Source organism: Eulemur rufifrons, chromosome 1 (genome assembly GCF_041146395.1).
Source record: "Eulemur rufifrons isolate Redbay chromosome 1, OSU_ERuf_1, whole genome shotgun sequence".
NCBI classification, from domain to species: domain Eukaryota; kingdom Metazoa; phylum Chordata; class Mammalia; order Primates; family Lemuridae; genus Eulemur; species Eulemur rufifrons.
The window spans coordinates 28,825,994-28,833,068 of record NC_090983.1 but is presented as its reverse complement, the minus strand read 5'-3'; the positions used below and the strand labels follow the sequence as shown (position 1 = coordinate 28,833,068).

The following is a 7,075-nucleotide window of genomic DNA, read 5'->3' as shown; positions in this document are numbered from 1 at the left end:
TCTATATTTGTCCTCATCTTATTTACGTTGGACTGCAGGACAATTCTCTTGTTGACCTAGAATGGCCTAATGTCTCATACTCAAACAGGTTCCCCAGAGTATTCACAATTGTGTTGTTTTTACACACTGAGCTAAAAGCACAATAAGATCTCACTTCAAATTCTCTTAAAAGCAACTTAAAAATTATAGCTATGGAATATGGTATGATTCTAGAAAAATCTAGCTTCATTTTTTTTCTCCTCTCTACATATATGACATTTGATTTTTTCCCTTGAAAAACTATTGATAATTACCCCTGTTTTGGTCATTTGAAATGCAGGCACAGTAAGTTTAATGGCGAAAGGTAGCTTATTGGTACATCCCTTCCTGTGGAAAACACATAAAAAAAAGGAAGGATTCCTATATATTTTGCTGATTTTCTGAGTAATACGTATTTGTAGCTTTAAATATTTTAACGTTAGAGAAGGTTATGAATCACAATAGACAGTGAAGTTTCCCCCACAATCCCATTTTTCAGCATGAACCACAGTTTACAGTTACGTGGCTTCTTCTAGACTTTTTATTTTCCAAAGTACTTTCACATACTTTATCTCATTGAAACTTCACAACAGTAGTATTCAATTATAAATGTGAGATTGGGGAAATTGTTTTCCAGTGAACTTTAATAACCTTCTCACAAAAGGGAGCTCCCATGACTGACTACCTTCTATTCACATTTTTGCAAACCCAGGCTGGGATTGATTCGCTGTGACCTTTCATGCTCAATTCATATAGCGAAGAGCAGATGGGGCTGTGGAGAGCAGAATCAATCCAAAGTCTGCTAAGCATTTTGGTTCTATCAGCTACAGCCTTAGTGAAACACAAAACATTTGCATGGGTAATAGATAAAGATAGATCAGTCTTCCAGAACACTCTAAAGGGTGCTTCCTCAAGATCACTAACAAAGAAAGATGTGGGACTAGCCAGTCTAAACTGTGATACAATATTTAGTTCAAATTAAAGTGTTGTATTTCCTCCTATAGAAGTGGGTAGAGATAGACCTATGCCAATTACTGCTGGGTATAAAGAAGCAGCTCTCAAATTAATGGGATAAAACAAGTCCCCCAAGGCTAACAGCATAGTCTTGGGGTCAGCTGCTTAAATAGTGGGCTCTTTGTTCCAATATATCTTATAGATAAGATCTGGAAATCAAGTTTGGGTAGGGGGGGAGGTTTTAGAGTTGGTGTCTTAGGTGAATCTGGTTACCGTATTTCTAGACTAAACTAATGAAAAGATGAGGACCTTGATTTCCAAGAGCCAAATCAACCTTATCTCTTAAATTAGTTTGTATGTAATGAATTGTTTATTTTGGCCTAGGAAGTTGCTTCAGTGAACCCATGATGATGGCTCAGTACTAACCATGATTACATTTCTCTCCAAGGACAAACTCAAGGACCCTTATAATTTCTCAGTCTTCACCCATTTTCCAAATCAAAACGTTTACTAGGTAACAACAAAATTGTTTTGGTAAATTGGCCATCTTTATTATTGTAGCTTTAATGGTAGATTCTTGTATGTTTCTCGTAAAGACTTTGGTTTCAACCTGAAGCAGGTGGAAGTGATGTGGCCACATAAGTGGATTTTATTCCCACGCAAACAAAAAGGCAGCAACAAGTCTCTGAGCTCCCGTGCCTCTGAGCAAAATGCAGAGTGACTTGGAGTACTGTGACCTAGCTTGAAATGTTGTAATGGCCCTGATAGTGATTCATGTCCTCACAACACAAACAGCTATCTCTCTAACCTTTCACAGCTTGGGCGGAGCCTACACCACAGAGCTGCCTTTGGTCGGCTCTGCTGGCTTTGATGATGAGACTCTGGCAGCCAGTCTAAGAGAAAAGGACATTCAGGGAATTTTAAGTGGTTTGGATCAGCAGTTGTCATGTACAATTGATGTTCATTTATATTTCGCTAGCCAAAATCTAATGCTGCCCAAAATCGGGAAAGAAATATTTCAAATACTAATCAGACCCAATCTTGCTTTAATGTAAAAAATGAGCTGTCCTACCTTTTTTTTAATCGTAGTCTCAGAAGGGAGATTTAATATTTCCTGACAGTGCTTTAAATACTTTGCTGTTCAGACTTCAATGAATCCACAATAATTATATCAGTTAAACCAGCTTGGCTTTTCCAAAGCTGTTTCGAGCTTAGGGTGCTTTTGAACTCCTTATCATGGCATTCACCCTTTGATATTAGGTTTAACAGAGAAAGGGGCAATACTCAAATGGATCGCCACTTAGCCATTTAACCCATTTACCTGTTAGTTGTTGTTTTTAATCTATTGATTCGGTGGTCTATAGCTTCCCAGCCCCCCTCTATTCCAGGAAGTTTAATTACACAGAATCTAGGAGCCATATGCTATTCCCAGGGGAGAGTTTCAAGGAAGACCCAGTGGCTTTTAATTCTCAGAAGATCAAGCCATAAAGACTTCAGTAGATTATCATCAAGAACTGACTTAACATTTAGCGTCTAACTAAGCCTTTTGTAGGAGCTTTTGTCATTTCTATAAAGGAGACTAAAAAAATTATCTTTGTTTTACAGATGGAGAAAATATAAGATATCAGTATACCATTGTTTAGGAATAGGGAGGGAAGTACCGGTTTCTTTAGTTAGAAATTAATTCTACCCATCCTTCATCATCCCCTCAAGAATATCCAACAATTTTATCATAGTTTTGGCTTCAATCAGTGTGCTCATTTTTCCTGAATCAAACTCTCCAGTAAAATGAGATCTTGATGTGCTCTGTTGGCAATATACAGACTTTACCTCTACAAGGATTGAACAAACAAAATAGTGCAGTTGAGAATGATTTTTCTTCAGAAGAATGGCCAAAGAGCACTAAATGTGTTTTCATAAAGCCATTAAGCAAGTGTAGGAATAAGACTACCTCTCTCTGTGGGTGTGTGTGGTGGGGCAGCTTAGCCCCCTGAGGAGCATGGTGGGCTAAGGAGAGGCATGGGCACGGCAGGTGGAGACCCTCTTCATTTCTCCAGATGACCATTGAATCCCCAAATCAGAATCTGTCTTAGCTTCTTTGAAAGTATAAATGATGTCACTACAAACCAGCTATCACATCTGGGAATTCTTTAATTGTTTTTTCATAATTTCCTGTGTAAAAATAAATTAGAATTCGTGGAGTGGATGCATATTAATAAAAGAAAAATTATCAAAGAGATGAATATAAATGGTTATGAAATTAGAGCAGGCCTGATACAGACATGGCAGGGTCGAAATGGAGGAGGGATCATAACAAGGCAAGGTTTGCTTTGAACTTTTAGTCAACATTTATCATGTTTTCTCTTAGTTTTCTAATAACCAGCTTTGTTATTTTATATTTGACCACCTCTTATAAATCCAAACTTTATTATTTCATGCTGTTTTTTAACCTGCCTTACCCTATCTACATAGTTCTCCCAGATAAATATTAGTGACTAAATTTGTTATTTTTACTCTAAGTGGTAACATTTTTGATGATATTAATAGTCTAACTTACAAGAGGTTACCTTAAGGTGATAAGTTTGGACAGTTTGTAGGATTAACACCAAGCTGGGTTACTATAGTGGTAAGAATTTCAAATTTGGGAGTCAGAGGATGCAAGGTCTACTTCTAATTTTGCCTTTTACTAATGACATGAACTAATTAATAGAATGTCTGTAATTTATACCTTCCCTATACTTTATAGGAAATATAAAATTATATAAATGTCAGTTAGCTTAAGCCATACCCAAAGGGTGGTCATTTACCCAAACCAAAAATTCACACCCTAGGTATCATCATCTAGACAGAATTCTAATCAGAAAGCTCAGCCTCCAGAGGTGATTCAGCTATCTTAATCTCCCAACACCACCAAAGTATTCTTAATTAGCATAATGCATGTTTAAAAATAGGATTTCATTGGTAAAATTAATGGCTTGTCAATTAGCATTACGGATGCTAGAAATGGGGTTTAACTGGTGGAAATAGTGATATTAAAGACATGTGGATTATATAAAATATTGTAGACTCCCTCCCTGATTTCATAAACAGAATAAAAATGTAGAAAACCCTGTGTCCTGTACCTTTAGGGATATTATCTGGAGACTGATTTCTAGATTGTCCTGTGTCACCATTGAGTTAGTACTCAGTGCTTGAGTGGCCTGATATCTACTATAAGATTAATTGAACTCTGCCTCTAGGATATGATCGTATCTGCCTCAGGTGAACACTACATGCACCAGTGCAGTCAGAATACCTGAAAGGCCAAGAGCTGGAATTTTATCAAACTTATAGAATAGGTTATATGAGCTGTTTTGTGACTGCTTCCATATAAATATATACCTAATTAATATACATCTTTATATGTGGCCAAATTTGATCAGAAATTTACTTTCAATATAAACCAGTGAAGAGGTTGTGGGAGAAATAATTACTCATTGCACAATGCTAATTATCAGTGGTTACTGACATCGACAAAATAATCTTTGCAACATCATCCTTCATTCAGAATTTGACTCTCTTTAGCCCCATCCTAGATATTCTTAATGTCACCCAGGTGCCTGTGGACAATTAGAGGGTAATAAACTCAAAGATCTCCAAACTAAAGATCCAGAGGGCTTCAGTGTATGCACAGGACTCTCCTGCATTAGCAATCATTTTAGGATCCTGTGACTATTGCCTGGTCCTTTAGGAGTTCTATTCTCTCCAGGGAACTGAAGACACTAGAATATTTCTGATCAATACTTCCTGCTAAGTTTCTTTCATGGAGCCATGATCACACCCTTTGGTAATTGCCCATAAGAACAGAACACAGATTTGGGTATCCTAGGGCCATGTCACAGAAAGAGGTGATGGCGATGATGATGATGATGATGATGATGGCTCTTAATACAGGCTCCACATGACAGAAACCTGTTTCACCATGGGATTATGTTTGTTTGGCTGCACATAAAATAAAATTCAAGGAATATTGGCTTAAGACAATAAGGTTCTTTTCTTCATATAATAAATCTAGATTTGGGCAATCTGAAGCTCAATGAAGGTGTACCTTTCTGCTCTGTTATCCTTTGTTCTTGGCTCTTGTCCTCACACTTTTGAGAAGATGCAGCAACTCCAGGCATACAAGGGGAAACAGAAAGGAGAAAGAGCTTTCACAAAGTAAGAGTTTGTGTTTTTATTCAGGAAAGAAAGCTCTCTCCAGGGAATTCCACTTATATTATATTGGCCAGAATTTTGTCATCTCCCAGCTGCAAGTGGAGACAGAGTAATTTTAGCAGAGCACATGACCATCCTGAACAAAATGAAATTCTGGCAGTTAGGGAGAAAGAAAATCAATATTGCTAGGCAACTAGTAGAGTTTACCATTCCTACTATTCACCAGGCACTTTATCAGGTACTTTACATATCTATCATCTATAACCTTGCATGGTAACAATTTTCCACAGGATGAAAAACTGCACAGTAATAATTTTCCACACGATCCATTGAGGATCAAAGACTTTTAGTAACTTGCCTAAGAAAAGGGAAGATCCGGCTGGGCGCGGTGGCTCACGCCTGTAATCCTAGCACTCTGGGAGGCCTAGGCGGGTGGAACGCTCAAGGTCAGGAGTTCGAGACCAGCCTGAGCAAGAGCGAGACCCCGTCTCTACTAAAAATAGAAAGAAATTATATGGACAACTAAAAATATATATATAGAAAAATTAGCCGGGCATAGTGGCGCATGCCTGTAGTCCCAGCTACTCAGGAAGCTGAGGCAGGAGGATTGCTTGAGCCCAGGAGTTTGAGGTTGCTGTGAGCTAGGCTGATGCCACGGCACTCACTCTAGCCTGGGCAACAGAGTGAGACTCTGTCTCAAAAAAAAAAAAAAAAAAAAAGAGAAGATCCCTTATTTTAATCTAGGTGAACTTGACTAATAGTGATATTATAATAATAATAACAACAGTTAACATTGCTCCAGTGCTTGCCATGGTTCAGGTATTCCTCTAGGTGCTTTATGTGCATTGACTCATTTCCTACTCATAGAAACCTCTGAAGAAGGTGTTGCTATTGTCTTCATTTATCAGATGAGGAAATCAAGGTTAGGGAAGTTAAGGAACTTGCTGAGAATCACACAGGTTATAAGAGGTGATGCTCGAGTTTGAACCCAGTTCCATGTGACTCCCCAGCTCTTGATCATTGTGCTACACCCATCTGCTCAAACTGTGCACACTGCCAGCGCCTCACTAGGGGTACCCAGCAACCAGGGCCAATGGTCCAATACCCATCAGGCAGCCAATCAGTACTCCAAATCAGAGGGATTAAACACAGGGCCTGGGAATGGAAATTGAAGATTCAAGAAACAGCAAGAAAATGAGTTGCATCTGGCTGGCGTCTAACCAGGTGCCAGAATACACACTTAGCGTTTGTTCTTGAGGCAGAGGGGCTTTCCCCCTACTTCAGTCTGTATTCTTGGTGAAGTCACATGGAAATGTCTATCACAGAAGATGACCACTGCTCATTGCCCAACCAACAATCATTCTCTAATTCTTCCTTATTAGCAGAGCCTCCAGTTCACTAACGGCAACATTAGGCTTAGTTACAATGACTCGCTCCACAGACTTCCTTCCCTCTAACGGGCAGCTATATGACACAAGGCTGGCCAATGACATGTAAGTAAGTACAGTCTTTTGGTTATTGTTTATGGCTAAAAGGAGATGAGCTCATACTCAATTTTGTAGCACATGTACTAAAGTTGGAATGATACAGAGATTAATATGGCCCTTGTACAAGAATGACACAAAAATTCACAAAGCATTCCATGTTTTGCGCAGTTCTTAGAGGTCATTTGACACTGAGGAAGTGAAACAGATGATGTGAGTCAGAGCACACTGTCTGGCGTCCAATATTGAAATTGAGATTTTCACTACGAAACAATAAAAGGAAGGAAGGAAGGTAGGAAGGAATATATGTATATATATGTGTGTATATATATGGCATGGAGTAGAGGGCTAGAAAGAAGCTCAGTTGGCTCAGGCATTTGTCTTTGTCCTTTGTTCTTTCCTCTTCTTCCACCCTGAAATGAGGT

At 38.7% G+C, this 7,075-nt stretch overlaps 1 non-coding gene across 1 annotated transcript; it reads left to right on the top strand.

The window, feature by feature from the left end:
• The first annotated feature begins 6,712 nt into the window (after positions 1-6,712).
• On the top strand, positions 6,713-6,816 carry LOC138387941 (U6 spliceosomal RNA). The gene has a single exon (XR_011234017.1). It is a non-coding gene; the product is annotated as a U6 spliceosomal RNA (small nuclear RNA).
• Positions 6,817-7,075: the final 259 nt, after the last annotated feature.